Raw genomic sequence first — 15,848 nt, 5'->3', positions numbered from 1 at the left:
CGGTTCGTAGACACCAAACTCATCCATATTCGTCACCACTCGAAAGTGTCGTTCCGTCTCACACGGAACCTCAACTCTGTTGACATCATATTGAAATGGCATGGGTGGGCTAGATTTAATGATTCAGTTCAGCCCAAGGTATGTCATCATTCAAACCCCTTGAGTGTGACCCCAACTTAAACACCCAGCATTGTTCTTTCCTAAACAGGGCTTCTTTTGTGATGGTAGGGAAGGCCTCTAGAATAGTCCATTCTAGGTCATTTGGGGTGTGATTATGTTCCACATAGTGTGAACATATTTTGGTATTAGTTTTTTTACAACGTACATTACTTCTGTGTTCTGTTAATCTTGTTTTTACTGGGCGTGTGGTCATCCCAATGTATTGTAAAGAACAGGGACACGTGATGAGGTAGATACAGTTACGTGTGTTACAGTTTGTATGTTTTTTCTGGGTCCAGATCCAGTTGGAAGTGAGTTGAACTGTTTTGGTAGCTCGGGTTAGTGGGCAAACCACGCATTGACCACAGGGGTAATGTCCGCTAATCGGAGGTAAGTTCCATAGGGTGGTGGGAACTGCAGGGGCTGATTTTTTAGGTCTGGTGTTAATGAGGAGATCCTTGATGTTGGCTGTGCGTTTGAAGGCAAATCTCGGTTTTTGTAAGGACAGGTCCCCCGAGTCTAGTATTCTCCAGTGTTTGTTAATGACCCTTTTTAACATATTCGACTCTGAGGTAAAAGTGGTCACACATGTAATAAGATCTGATTCTGGTTTAGTCTGTGATTCAAGAAGAGTCGATCTGTTGGTGTTGCGTGCTCGTTTTTGTGCGTTGCTAATGATGCGAGCAGGATATTGTCTCTGAGCTAGATTAATGCTGAGTTCAGATGCTTGTTTTTTGTAGTTTTCTATCTGGCTACAGTTCCTACGAATACGTAAGAACTGCCCGTAAGGGAGATTGTCCTTGAGTGCCTTGGGATGAATGGCTGTCAGTAGGTTTTTTGTAGGTGATAGTCTCCAAAGTACCCGTGTTTTTAATGATAGTCAGGTCAAGAAATGGTAGTTCCTGTTCGGAACAGTTTGCAGTGAATTTGAGAAAGGGGTTGAGATCATTGATCCATGATAAGAAATTTGGAATACTATCCGTACTGCCCTTCCAAAAGATTAAAATGTCATTGATGTAACGTCTCCATAGGAGAACGTTACTCGAGAAGGGATTGGTATCCGTGAGCACATACCTTGCCTCAAAGTCTGACATGTAAAGACATGCCAGGCTCGGGGCGAAAGTACTGCCCATCGAGGTACCTTGGGTCTGATGGAACAGCTGTTCCTCGAATTGAAAAAAATTCTCAGTAAGAGCGATGTTGGCACACTCCATGATAAAGCTCACGGGGGTTGGTGAATCCCAGTTGGTATTGAGCAAAATCGTCTCCACCACCTCAAGAGTGTTGAGCTGAGGGATATTGGTATATAGGGCCTCCACATCCAGTGTAAGAAGTACATCTGGCTGTGGGCCCTCCAAGTTAGTTAGTTCAATCAGTTTCAGAACATCTCTGGTGTCTTGGAGAAATGTAGGGGTGGTCCGAACTAGTGGGCGTAAGAAATGATCACAAAATTTGGATAATGGTTCCAAGAGGGACCCTATGCCAGACACAATAGGTCCCCCAGGGGGTGGGGAGACCCCTTTGTGAATTTTAGGCAGTGTGTAAAAGTAGGGTAGTCTTGGGTTAGTATTGACTAAAAACTCAGCTTCGTTTTTAGAGATCCATCCTTGGTTTAGTGCCTCTGTGACCATTGAACTTATTTTGGTAGAGAGGCGTGGCGTGGGATTTGTAGTTAGTGGTGTATAGTAGTTGGTGTTCTGTAATTGGCGTAGACATTCCGTCCGGTAGTCTGTGCTGGCCATAATAACTATGGCACCGCCTTTATCTGCTTCCTTGATGGTTATGGAAGTGTCATTGGCTAGTGTTTTTATGGCTAACGCTTCTGCATTGATAACGTTAGAGAAATTCGAAGTTTGGCGTTTTTCAGATATTTCTTTCAGTACTGCTTTTTCGAAGGTCTGGACTTCTGGTGGTACCATACTGGTTGTTGGAGTGAAGGTTGAAGGTTTTTGTAAACCAGTGTCAGTTGGAGGTAAATTTGGTTGATCGCCAAAGTAAGCCTTGAGGCGGATTTTTCTAAAAAGATTTTGAACTTCAAGGTTTGTGCGAAAGGAATCCACTTTAGGGGTGGGAACAAATCCTAGGCCTCTTTTAAGGATATTGGTTTCTGTGTTTGTAAGAGGGCGATCTGACAAGTTGACGATTAGTTTCTCTTCTCCTGGTGACTCCGCAGTTCCATGTGCAGTGGTGGTTGTTGCGCCTGATCCTGCCATTGTACTTCTTTTGATTGGTTCTGTGCGCCTCTTCTTCTTCTGCCTCGCCCCTTGCCCCAGGCTCTGCCTAAAAAAGGTTGTGGTTGGAAGGGGGGAAAAAGGGGTGGTGGTCCTTGTGGGTATTGCCACATCGGCGGTCCATGGAATGGAATTGGTCCTTGGAAAGGGGACGGTCCTTGGTAGGGCAATGGTCCTTGGTAAGGTGGTTGGCCGTATCCGTACATGGTATTAGTAGGTCTTCTAGGTTGTTGGTTGTGATGGTACGTGCCTTGCGACTCAGAACTGGAGTTGCTTCCTGAGGAATTTTTCATAGATACCGGAGCAACTAATGTGCTCTGGTCTTATCCCCGTCAGCCGGGACTAGGTCACGAGGGGTGAGTCTTTTACCGTGTGCCCCGCGCAACATACCCCTGACACCAGCGCGTCTAGTTGCATGCTTTTATGTCAGTTGAAAACAGTTCACCATTAGTCTCCCCGTCCTTCTCCTCTGGGCTGGCTGTTTTCAGCCCCTTTATACCAATAGTCAGTTTATTTCCGGCTCACGGTCCACTACGATCCGTTTTGTTTAATTAAATCATTTAATTTTTTGTCAATGCACATGTGAGTAGTGTCGGTCGTTTATAGAGAACCTCACCAACTATTACGACTGATTAGATGAATATAATTGGTTCCTCAATTTAGCCACATGAGACCGCCTATCTTCCGATCACGCTGCACTGGGTCCTTTGCCAAGCAATCACCCCTGGCACCTTGCCGTTGATATAGTCACGACGTATCGACCCCGTCCACCTTCACCCTCTGGCCGGACCTTGAGATTATAGAGTGAATTCACTTTTAAACATCACTTGTGTGCTTTTTACCGTATTACCCTCCAGTGCATGTATTGTATGCCTCTAGGCTGGTCTAACCGCTGGTTGTGTTTCTCCTTTTTTTTCCCCACTCCTTGTTTCTATTCCCCTTTATCTCCCTTCTCCCACAGGTCTCTCTACATCCCAGTACCAGTTCCTAATTAATTACCCCCTACCGTTTCTAGCAACTAGTGCTAAACGGTAGTGCACTCACCTCACACTTACAATTTGGTCCTGACGAAGTGCCATTGACCCCTTCTGGGGCAGCTGGGGCACGAAACATGTTGACCACATCTACGCTTGATTATCCCTCATGGAACATTACTCCTATACAGGGCTTCTACATAATTTTAATAAGGCTGGAGCCACCTCAATAATAAAAACTTGAATTAAGAAGGACGGCTCTATACCTTTTTTACTTACCTCACTCCTTGTGCACTACCCAGCCCTCACACCCACACGCACCCATACGGCTTCTTCAAAAGATCCCCGATAAAGAGCCCCGGTTTCGGGAGCCCGTCAGGCATTGCAGCGCCGGCCTGACGAGGGGCAAATGCCCAAATGATGAAGCATGACATCCCTTGGGGTGTGTGAGGGCATTTCGAAGAAAGACCTGTTCTTCCCCCTTCCCCCCCTTCCTAGTCAGTAACTCCTAGGAACTGCTCATTCCTTATACAGTACTTCCTTGGTGCCTACGAGCAGGACCTCATAAACTTGGCTCCGTGTCCCTCCTTGGTTTAAAAAAAAAAAAAAAAAAACTATTCTGAATTTCCCATTAGGCTTTTTCAGTCCCATTATTGGTGAATTACATGGACTGCTCATTACTTCTCTCAAAATTCCTTGCCTGATCATTTTCTCTATTACAGGAGTTACTCCTTCGATTATTTCAGGTGTCAATTTATATTGTGGGACGTTTGGATATGTTACTCCTTCTTTTACAGTTATTTTTACTGGGTCTACAGTTCTCATTAGTCCTACATCCTCTCCAGTGAAATCCCACACTTCTGCTTTTACAGACTGTTTTAATTCTTTAGGTAATTCATCAGGGTTGAATACAGCATATGTTTCGGTAACCTCATTTTCTCTGTTAGCTATGGTCATTTTATACAGTACATCATCATCTGGAGTTTCAAATGCTATTTCATCCGGAGTACAAAATATCGTGCAATTCATTTTGCACAACAGGTCCCTTCCCAACAAATCCACAGGACTGGTGTCACACACCACAAAGCGGTGCATTTCTGAAAATGTCCCTATTCTAACTTTCACTGGTTCTGTAAGGTAAGTTCTAATCTGTCTGTTGGATACACCAACTACTTGGATCGTTTCATCCGAGAGAGGAAAATTCTTAACATCAGCTGATCTAACAGTTGATCGAGTAGCTCCAGTATCGACTAGGAATGTAATATTTTCATCATTAACCTTCCCATCTACAAATGGTCCTGTCTGGTCTACTTCTAGAGTTGTGCCAAGTACGCACTCCTCTTCCTCCCTTCGGCACCATCAATAACTTTTTTCTGAGTCACTCTCATCGCGTTGCAGCCAATACTGCGAAACAGCACTAGTGTGTGGCAGCTTATTTACCTGTTCTTCATTGCAGAATCCCGATTCATTACTATACTTCTGTGTATTTCTGCTCTGTGGAAAAGGCGGTTTTGGCACCTTATTCTGAGGGTTAACAACCTGCTGCTGTTGCTGCAGTTGACCACTCACCTCATGCTGCACCTGTGGGTTCAATGATGGATTTTCATTGTTAGTGCTTGGGGGAAATTTACACTCGGATTTACAATGCCCTATCCTACCGCAATTGTGGCATGGGAACTTCTTTTTAGCTTCTTCTATATTACCCTTCCATTTCCCAGGTCCAAATCTTTGTCTCGCTCCTGGGTCTTTTGCTTGTTCCACTAATTGAGCTTCCTGCCTTTCTGCTACTTTCACTTGTGCCCACATAGCCTTTTCTTTCAGTTTTCGTTGTTTTGCCTCAATCTCATCACTAAAATATTTAGCATGTCTCAATATCTCATCGATTTTCTTGCTTTGCCAATCAACAGTATGTTGTTTAATCATGTCACCAATTTCAGGGCGTAAACCATATACAAATCTGTATACAAAGTGACTCAAATCTTTCTCACTCAGATTCTCATCTCCACTAAACTGCTTAAAAGCTAGTATTAGCCTCTCGTAATATGCATGCACTGACTACTTACCTTCCTGATGTGTTCGATCAATTTTAACCCAATCTGTCTCTTTTGGGGGTACCTTATTTTTCAAAAATACCATAACTTGTTCATATTTCTTAATTACCTCAGGGTCTGGTGCTCCTGTTTTAGGATCCCTTGGGTATTCCTTTGTTGGCCAATTTATCATGATTTTGCACTCTGTCCATAAATCTGCTGGTACAATTATGCCAGACAAGCTATTCAAATGAATCCATAGTACTTTGGATAATTTAACAAATCTGTCTACGTGTCTGTACCACTCAACAGGCTTTTCCCGCAGTCGAGGGAAATCATTTGTGAAAGACGAAATATCCTGTCTTGTCCATGGGACATGTACATAACCTCCTCCAGGAATCTCTCTCATGGGGCATTCTGTCACTACTTTTTCCTTTTCTCTTACTGGGAAGGCTGAAAATGCCCTGTCTGATGCATCATCACGTTTTCTATACCACCTACTTCTCCATTTGTCCACATCTCTCCATTTTCTCAATAAAGTCATTATGTCCTTAATCTGACCTATCCGTCCTGTGGTATTCATGTTTTCAATATCTTTTTCAGTGAAATCTACTCGATAGGGTTTCTGTAAGGCTTTTACCTTATCAATTTCAATTCCCATCTCATTTGCCACTTCTTCTAACCTCTCATGTAGGTTCTTCGCTCTCCACGTCACACTTTTACACAAAAATAGTAATTCCTCATCCTGGTAGTTTTTCAACTTTTCTGTGGGGATAGTTCCTACTATTAATTCTTCTAGTACCATTCTTAATTTAGCCACATCAATTGATTGGGATTCTTTGTCTTTTCTCTGCAAGCTTCTTAACCACTCACTTAGGGGCATATTATCAAGCCAGGCGATAAAATTATCGCCGCTTTAGCGGCAGAAAACTGCCGCTAAAACGGCGATAATGGGCTTGATAATATGCTCTATGGAATTCCAATTGATGCCCATGTTAGATGTGAAGGACATCTAACATGGGCATCAATTGGAATTCCATAGAGCATATTATCAAGCCCATTATCGCCGTTTTAGCGGCAGTTTTCTGCCGCTAAAGCGGCGATAATTTTATCGCCTGGCTTGATAATATGCCCCTTAGTTCATCTGTAGATGGTCCTACTGGTTTCTCTACACTACCTTGTTCTGAAACCCTTTGCGGTTCTAATATTGATTCTACTGTCATTCTGCTCCTTTCAGAGGAATCCTGACTTATGAATGGATTGTTTGAAACATTCGGTTCGATCATACTTATCGTCTGTCTCCATGGATTCTCACTTTGTCTCAGTTGCGGCTGTTCAGCCTGTCTATTGCTCGTATAAGGAACTGTTAAACAATGTTCACTATCTTTTTGTTTCTCAAAAATGGGCATTACTGGACCCATCGTTAGTACTGGAGCGGTCACTGCTTCTAGGTTCTTAGTCAATTCTCTTATTTTCTCAGTTAATTCTAGTGTCGTTTTCGCTAATTCCATAGAATTTTCACCATTTGTTCTATTTTCTGATCCTATTTCTGCTTCTCTAATGGAGTTACTTCCTTCTAAATCTTGTGACATGGGTTCTGTCTTAATAATTCGCAATGTTTCTCTCATTGGGGCACTTGGTGTTAGTATTTCTGGTTCTGGTCGATACGGTGTTGGATTTTTATAAAACATATCATCAAGAACATCATCTTCTGACTCATTCGCTCCATACCTTCTCGATTCTACATTATGTCTCTTTTCTACACACTTTCTTCCTTCATTTTCTCCTGTAGTTCTTACGGGGAACAGACCTTCAGTCATACTTGCTTCCCGCCATCTTCTCATTCGATCATTATGATTTTCATGATCATACTGTCGCCCAAACAGATACCTATATCTTCTGCCACTTCTTTGTTTTTCTCATTCATGCATTTCATCTTCCCATTCTGTCAATGCCTCAAACTGCGTCAGTCTAGGTCTTGGTTCTAAATTCATAATTTTCTCTCTCAAGTTTCTCAAGATTGCTAAATTAAACGAACCATGTTCTGGAAAAGCTAAGACTCCATCGTCCCTCGTATATTTCACCCAATTGTCTAACCAAATACAAGTATGATATCCGTATTTTGCAACCATGAAGGATGCAGGTGTTTTCGATGGAGGAAGTAACTGTCCTTACCTTGTCACAATCGGTTTGTCTTTCTTAAACCACCCTTTAATTCTACCAAATAACAATTTCTTCTTCTTTTCTGTTGAATTGTAATACATTTTCCTGTCTTCTGTTTATCCCTAGTCTCTTCTTACAACTGCACTGTTTTCCGTCCAATCGCAGCGCGACTCACACCAACGCACCAATCCGGAGCGTCTACGTCACTGTCACAATTCGCAAATCCCAGCGCGACTCACACCAACGCACCAATCTGGAGCGTTTACGTCACCCTGTATTTTCTCCAATCCTAGCGCGGCGTACACTAACTCACCAATCAGAGCGTTTTACTGTTCAATCCCAGCACGGTTATCTTGTCGTCAGCAGTCGCTGCGGTAGCTCCTGCTCCTGCCTACCCTTCCTTCACAAAACCACTTGGTAGGTTTTTGTTTCAATTTCTACAGTTCTGTTAGTAACAACATAGAAACATCTCCATTGTCCGCTTCGCTAACCAAAGAATAGCAATAGACCTTTCTCACGAGAATTCCGTCTTTCCCAAGAGCAGCGCTTACCTCTGCCCTACTACGGAATCGTTACTTCCGTTGATAAAGTAGCACATCCCTCTACTTCACCCTTCTAGCAAGCATCAACCAATCACTTCTCTAGAATTAAGACACCTAGTTGGAGACCCAATGTTCATGAGAAATAAAACCAGATGTTTCGCAATTAATCGAAATGCCTTTTTCATACACACACTTTCATACGTAAAACGTAGTACATTCACACAGAATTCTGCCTTTCCTGAGAACAACGAACAGTCTGTCCTACTACAGAATTATAACACTCGTTAACAAAGCAGCGCTTACCTCTCCTTTGTCCTTCAAACAAGCTCAGAGAGTACCTATTACCTTTCCAGTGATAAGCGTTATCGGAATGCCAGTTGGATCCCTGGTACCTAAGACCAGAATTTCACAGGTAACCTTCGCTTTCATACACACTTCTCTCAATACAGAAATTTTCTAATGGCAACACACAGCGATGTCACCGAATCGAACCCAGACAATGCGTCGTGCAACTTCAATCGTTACACGTTTCCCCTTGTGTACCTACAGGACGACAACAATTCCGTCTTTACCGAGAGCAGCGCTTACCTCTGCTCTACTACGGAACCGTTACAAACTTCCGACTTCCTACATCCCAGAAGCCGTGCAAAAAACATGAAACTCAACGCAACTCAACATAGAGTGTTAGTACATATACCAATACAAATCAATCATCAATAACCAATAAGCTATGTACAAGCAATAATCACCAAACCAAAACAATAACAACCATCTTCTTGTTACCAGAAAAACTGCTGCAGCGCGGAACACTAAATCCCTCCCTCTGTCACAGACCAAATGATTTCACAAACACACTCAATCAATACATTCGCTGGTGGGGCCCATAACAGCAACATTCACTCACCATCAGTCTGTTCTTCTCGGGAGGTGATTAGTTCCGAACACTGTCATGAGAGGAAATACTCCTTTGCCTGAATGAACAATAAATCCACCTGACCTCCTTTATCTCATCTGGCCTAACTTCCACCTTCGATATTCCTCTCATGGATTTTTTCGATTAATCAGTTAGTTGCTGGTATAATGATTTTCTAGCTCAGCAGACTTTTAATCCATACATTTTCAATGAATAAACAACTCGACTCATTTGTGATTAATTAATTCAATTTTTATCTAAATAATGCAAATTAAATCGTTAGTTTATTCAAACTGCTAATCATCATAATTACCTATTCTTGCTAATTGTCATCTTCTAAGTCAAAGTTTGGGCATCAGTTCAGTCTGCCAAAGATTCAGGGAAACAGCTGTCCTGCAGTGTCACCGTCCTCTCCGTCAGCGTAACGTCAGGAACCAAGGATGAGCTTTGAAGGGTCGCAGATGTCACCTCACTATTCTACCATATTTTATAGTAAAACCACATTCCAAAAGTATCGAATATTATTATTGAATGTCTCTGATTGGTCAGTTCGGGACGACAAGGAAAGTTCCCATGATGAATGTTCATGTAAAATGTATTACTCGCTGATTCCGGTTCTCAAAGAAAACCCATTGTTTAAAGAAGCTGGCATGCATCCCAGAATGGCCTTGATGGGTACAGCCTGGTTAAGGTCAGGAAGAGGCCACCGTTGCTGAGCATTCGCGCAGGCGCACATCATCCAAAACCTTGCGTTGTCAGAATAGTCATTTTCATCGTCTTGTTCAGCCATTTTGACTAGGCCGAAATGGTCAACTTAAGTAAAAGAAACACAAAACGTAATTAATACATGGAAATGATTAATAAAATGGTATTCCCTCGCTAATACCCATATGTGTGTGTATTTATCTAGCAAAAGCAACACTCAAAGCAATTTATACTCATTTAATAAAGTACAAATCACAAATACATCACAAAAACAACATTTATCATGCCATTTTCTATTCTTCTAATATTAGTATGCGTACATACTTATGGGCAGATTTACAAGCCCCGTGCGCCACTTTTGCGCCACCGTTGCAAAGCTAGCGCCATGCTGTGACAGATTTACAACGTGATGCATCTAGGGAGATGCGTCACATTGTAAAGCCCTGCGCCACATTAAACCCACGTCAGGTTTAATGTATGCAGGGTGGGCGTTACGTCGAAAAAAGCCTCGGAAAAGTGACGCAGTGAAATCTACAAGATTTCACGCAGTCACTTTTCCGACGCTGGTGCGTCAAATCCTTACGCCTGCTTCAAGGAGGCATAGGGCCTGACGCATCATGTTAGGGATAGGCCAGGTTGGAACAGTGCTGGAGTTGCGTCGCGCTTGCGACACAACTTCAGCACTGCGCCAACCTTACGCCGGCAGATGCGTCACGCATCTGCTCGTCCTTGCACCACGATGCACCTGCGGTGGCGCAAGGGCAAACTTGCGTGACTCATCTTCCCTGGCGCATCCCTGCTGATTTGCAGGGATGCGCCAGGGAACGTAAATCTGCCCCTCTGTTTACATAATAATTTAGTCATGCAAATGCGTTCCCACGTGTATTCCGACTATTAATATGGTTGATTAGTTCTCCTCATCAAACTAATATTGATATTACAATTAATTAATTATTAAAAACATGCAAAATAGGGGGGGTATACAAAATTTTTGAATTCCCCGCTCCAGCAGTGGGACACGAAGATTCCCCTCAGGATGGTGGCGATGTCTGGCACTCCTTTGCCTCCCTTGTCGTGGGTCTTGAACATCACCGTCCTCTTCACTCTGTCCATCTTCAAGTTCCAGGTGAAGTAGCAGATCATTCTCTTGATGGCCTTGGCCGTTCTGGTCTGCACCGGCCACACTTGAACGACGTACTAGTGCACTGGCAGGGTCTCGTTCTGCAGGACCAAAGACTTCCCTTCGATAATCAGCTTCCAGAGGCTCCAGAGTCCCAGCTTCTGCCTCGTCTTCACCAGTCTTACTTTCCACGTCTTCTACGCTGCACCGTGTCTGCCGAACCAGACTCCATGGATCTTCAGGAAGTCCTGTTTGATAGGGAATTGGAGTGGGTCTCGGGTAGGGGTCCAGTGTCCGACGAGTAGGCTTTATGACTTGGCGCTGTTGATCTTTGCTCCTGACGCTTTCCCAAACATGATACAAGTCCTCTCCAGCTCTTTCACAGATGGTGCGTCCGCACAGAAAACTGAGATGTCATCCATGTAGAGGGAGAACCTCACTTCGCCCTAACTTCTGCTTCCTGGTGCCTTCACTCCTCTGATGTTCTTGTTTTGCCCGATACATTCGGCGAGGAGCTCAATCACACAGATGAACAGAAGGGGGGAGAGCCTCACCCCCGACAGGATGGGGAACGGGTCGGTTCTCCAGCCATTTACCAAAGCCTTGCTGGAGATGTCTCTATACATTGTGGTTACCAAGTCAAAGAAGAAGTCTCCCAGTCCCAGTGCTCTGAGTGTTCGGACCATGATCTCATGGGAAGCGCGGTTGAACGCCTTTTCCTGGTCCAGGCTGACCAAGGCCGTCTGGACCTTGCGGCCCTTGACATACTCGATCGTGTCCCGAACCAGGGCGATTTGTCGACCCAGTATCCCATAGGAATGGTCAGGGGGAACAATCTTCACTATCACTTTCTTTAGGCGGTCGGCCATCACCTTTGCGAGAATCTTGTAGTCCACATTGAGGACAGAGATGAGCAGATACGAACATGTGTCCCTGGGAACAGTCCATACATCTCGAAGTCCGCGGTGAAGCAGGTCGTAGGTATCCAGGCCCTCAGCTCTGTGCCTACGGTACTCAGCATGATGAGTCATCTCGTCCATGGTGCACCCTCGTGACATGGCTACTGGTCCTTAGGGTGCTCTTCACGCAGTGAGACGTCTGGCACTGCCTTGCCTCCTTGTCCTGGGTCTTGAACATCTCCACCTTCTTACATTACATTGAGAAATGTCATTGCTTGACGTCAGTCAGTCAAATTCCACTTTATTCGATTAATTAAAATCATAAAAGCATTCTACAGCAAATATCAAAAAGCATATATTGCTTGACGTATTCCAGCCCTGAAAAATTATAGGGTGACATTAAATCCGAAGATGAAACGTGTTGACTTGAACAAGACGTTGAGAGTATTTTCTTGGACACTTTTTGTATGTGCTCAGGGCTTGGATTTATGTCATGCAGCAGTGTTTGGTGACGCGCTACTTGTTTGCTTTGGAGGAGCATGAGCTCTAGCGGCAAGAAGGAGCATTGCATCTCTCGCTCCTTCAACGAGGCGCTCGTCAGTCCAAACCTATAGCGCCTTGAGCTCCGCTTCCTCGACTTCAGACGTTCACCCTCTGGTCTATTCTTATTTAGTGTTGCCCAAAACTGGTAAACTGGTGCTGACAGCTTCCTGAGCAAAGCTGATTTAACCCCACAACATCAAGGCTCCCAAACATTTCTGCTCCCCCAGAAATCACAGGTGGGATCAAACGGTGCATAGCGCCAATCAAAGCAATCCTGTGCACACATATGGTCATAAAGTCAATGTTGACAAAGGTAAGCACAAAGATGAAGACAAGTCGTTCGGATATGAACACGTAGTTCTTTAATCCTCAAAGCAGCATGACCAGCCGACACGTGTTTCGTCGGGGAAAAAATAATCCCAAGACTCTTCAGGGCTGGGAAAGATACAAAAAAAGTTTTCTGAAAGAACATTACAAGAAGTGAAGAGGGAGAATTCCTCTCAACCATGAGTAGAATAAAAGGGACACCAACGCAACAAACCAAACAAAAAAGGAACAAAAGTACAGTAATACAGTCATGAATCAATCCATTACACCATAGAGAATACTAGGAAGTTGCACTAGTAATCTCTTCACAATATAACAAGAGTAAACGCCCAATATATACAAGAAGAAAATACCATGTGGGACAAAAGAACCAAGTGCAAAACACATTTGTTCAAGACAACAAAAGAACACCTCTATGTGAGAAGAATACTTCCAGAGAATTCACCGAGACAAAAAGAAAAGGTGAAAAACACCCAAGGGAAAGTGCCAGAACACAGTAAGTGAAGAGCGATCAAAAACGCCAAATACCTGCCAACAGTCGCAAGACTGCAGTTGATGCTTAAACAAGATATTTAAAAAACCCTGTTCAAAACATCAGAATGAAGAACACAACAGAAATATCACTAAGCCAAAAGAAGAATCAAAAAAGTGAAAAGAATAAAGGGTGTTCTTACCACACAGCCGGTGATAATTCCAACCCGGCTGAGTGTCAAACCAGTCAGTAGAGACGATAAATCAGTCAAGAAACTCGGATATGTACAGATACCTGTGAGAACAGTGAGAGGAAAACAGCGTCACAGAGTATATGTTCCCTAATGGAAAGCGCATCCAAATAAATCCATGGGTAACAAAATTGCTCAGTCTCACCTTAATTGTAAACACAGTTCAATGTCATAGCAAACGCCGCCAGTACCAAGAAGGCCCAAATCACGAATAAAAAGTCTCTGTGAGAAGAGAGTAATAAGTAAAATAAATATCTAAGTTAAGGATAAAAACGATATATAAGGCACAAAAAACACTGTATCATAACGTATATGTAACATTACAAATAAACCACTCACGTAGCCGGTGTGCATGTATCCAGAACAACGTTAGTAGGGCCAAACAGTCACGACACGAGTAAATGTCCGCAAACTGCACCTATGTAAAGACATGACATAGCCCAAAGTCAAAACCGGGGGATCAATCTGTGTTGATCACATAACAACAAAGCATGACCAGCCATGCAAATATACAACTGGAAAAAAATGTGAATGCTAATCGAAATAAACCCTGAGTAAAACTCACATTTATGGCAGCAAAAAAACACGTCCTGGCGGCACCCGTCCGGTAAGCAAATCACTGAGGTGAGTGTTACCCGGAAGTACTATAAATCGGAAGTAAAAGGCTCGAGGACTAGACCGTATCTATATTCAGTAAGCTCAAAAAGGAAGTGATCAGCCCGGTGAAACCGGAAACAACTATCACAACGTGACCACAATGACAAAGAGAGCAAGAAAAGCCCAAATCACGGATCAAAAAGTATAACTACACGATCAGGATGCCTGTTAATAAGACGCAACCACACCACAAAAAACGCACCAATCTCCCAATCAAATAAAATGAAAAGCAAGGAGCCAAGTAAGAAAGCAAGGAAATCAAGGAAATCAAAGCAATCCAAGAATTAAAGTAAAGGTAAAAGTAAGAAGTAAACATAAAGGACAGATCAAACATAAAACCACAAATAAAATTACATCAATCATGTGAAGGAAAAAGAGAGCCAAGTACAGAATAAGAATAGACACCAATATAGTGACATCATGAAATATAAATAATAAACAAACATATTGTTTGCAAAAAAAGGCAGATACAAACATAGAAACATATGTAGTATAACAAAAAATATTGCACGAAACACCCCAATAAAACAGCCACAAAAATAATAAAAATGATTACATGAAAAAACGGAGAAATATATGCAACAGCAGAATGAAAACATAATTAAAGTGACAACATAAAACAATAACCATCAGCAAAACGATACTGTAGAATAAAAGGATCAACATAGAAGAAAATCGTGGTCTACCAAAAATGCACGAACCAACATCAATGGAATAAAAACACGAGTAATGATTAGAATGACATACAATCCGAAGTCAAGTAAAGTGCAAAAGAGCATCCACCAAGATGGAGTATGGACAGGTACATATTGAAAGAACATGACATAAAAAACACACACAGTAAATGCCACATTGCCATCTAGCAGAAAATAGAATTGCTTCAAATGGATATGTCCTAACCAACAGATGTACATGAGCAATTAACCCAGAAAGTATTGCATTTCGGAATCATAATTGAGACCATGTTCAACCGTCTGAAGGCGCATTATCCAAATTGCCTTAGACTGTCTTAATCAGAGTTCTCTGTTACCCCCTCGTACTCCTTGATTAACAGTTTCAATTCCAAAAAATTGGAAACCCTTTTGAGTGCTTTGTGAAGGACAAGTAGCTGTATGTAACGCTACAGGGTAGCTCGCATCACATCGATGTATCACCCTAGTATGTTCTCCAATTCTTTCTTTCAGTGCCCTGATGGTGCTACCCACATATTGTTTGCCACAAGTACATTCAATGATGTAGACCACATATTTAGTGGTGCAGTTGATGTTTGATTTGATAACATATGACCTGCCATTATGGCCAAGAAAAGACAAGGTTTTATGTTTCGCCCATTTGCAAACCCCACAACAGCCACATTTATGGAAACCAAGAGTAAGTGGGGTGAGCCATGATTGTTTATTCTGACACCTGGGCACGGTGGGACTAAGTCTCCTGCGTAAATTGTTACCACGTCTAAAAGTAATTTGTGGGTGACTGGTGAGAAAGTCTCTGAGGGAAGTGTCAGTCTGTAAGATACACCTATGTTTGTTGAGGCTTTTTCTGATAGTGTAACTAAGGGCATTGTAGTCTGTTACCATACGTATGCTCTGCTTAGTAGTCACCGTTTTTCTAGGGAGTAGAGTGTCAGTTCACTGAACCCTAGAAATCCTATTCTCAGCTTTTTTAAGGATTGAGGGTGAATAGCCTCTCCTCTGAAATCTCTGTTTCATGTCCTTAATGCAATTAGCAAATTCCAACTCGTCACTACAATTGCGTCTTGCTCTTAGAAATTCACCATAGGGAATAGTATGCACTTGATGTAAGGGGAGATTGCTGTCTGCATGTAATATAGAATTGCAGGAAGTGCTTTTGCTAAATAAACGA

The 15,848-nt window shown here is 42.7% G+C and overlaps 2 long non-coding RNA genes across 2 annotated transcripts in view; one reads left to right on the top strand and one right to left on the bottom strand.

Moving 5' to 3' along the window:
- LOC146835301 (uncharacterized) overlaps positions 1 to 15,848 on the top strand; it is a 109,170-nt gene that overhangs the window by 87,627 nt on the left and 5,695 nt on the right. The window lies entirely within an intron of this gene.
- On the bottom strand, positions 9,243 to 13,965 carry LOC146835302 (uncharacterized). Its single transcript, XR_014960711.1, has 5 exons — positions 13,894 to 13,965; positions 13,668 to 13,746; positions 13,474 to 13,550; positions 13,281 to 13,372; positions 9,243 to 9,825 (listed from the first exon to the last, which is right to left on the bottom strand). It is a non-coding gene; the product is annotated as an uncharacterized LOC146835302 (long non-coding RNA).

This window comes from Triturus cristatus, chromosome 4_2, assembly GCF_964204655.1.
Source record: "Triturus cristatus chromosome 4_2, aTriCri1.1, whole genome shotgun sequence".
NCBI classification, from domain to species: Eukaryota; Metazoa; Chordata; class Amphibia; order Caudata; family Salamandridae; genus Triturus; species Triturus cristatus.
Note: the sequence above shows the minus strand (reverse complement) of the source record. Positions and strands in the feature narration are given on the sequence as shown.